The 218-nt window shown below is 24.3% G+C and overlaps 1 protein-coding gene across 1 annotated transcript in view; it reads right to left on the bottom strand.

Annotated features, from left to right (window-relative positions):
* The window catches only part of LOC107701120 (thrombospondin type-1 domain-containing protein 1-like), a 5,830-nt gene that overhangs the window by 4,898 nt on the left and 714 nt on the right, over window positions 1-218 (bottom strand). The gene's annotated exons all lie outside the window — the stretch shown is intronic.

Genomic DNA, 218 nt, shown 5'->3' with positions numbered 1-218 from the left:
TTCTTAAATTATCACACAATACTATATATTATTATAGTACTTTAAAAGGAAATTGGGTTTAATAAATTTATAATGACATTATAATGCTGCTGGTACACAATAGGCTACATTTTAACACTCCAAAATCGTCCACATTACTTTGTTACTTATAACTTATTACTCATATTTTCCAGATACCTGTAATCTTAATCTTATACAAAATAAAATTAAATCTCTCA

Source organism: Sinocyclocheilus anshuiensis, unplaced genomic scaffold, assembly GCF_001515605.1.
Source record: "Sinocyclocheilus anshuiensis isolate Anshui unplaced genomic scaffold, SAMN03320099.WGS_v1.1 scaffold907, whole genome shotgun sequence".
Taxonomy (NCBI): Eukaryota; Metazoa; Chordata; class Actinopteri; order Cypriniformes; family Cyprinidae; genus Sinocyclocheilus; species Sinocyclocheilus anshuiensis.
Note: the sequence above shows the minus strand (reverse complement) of the source record. Positions and strands in the feature narration are given on the sequence as shown.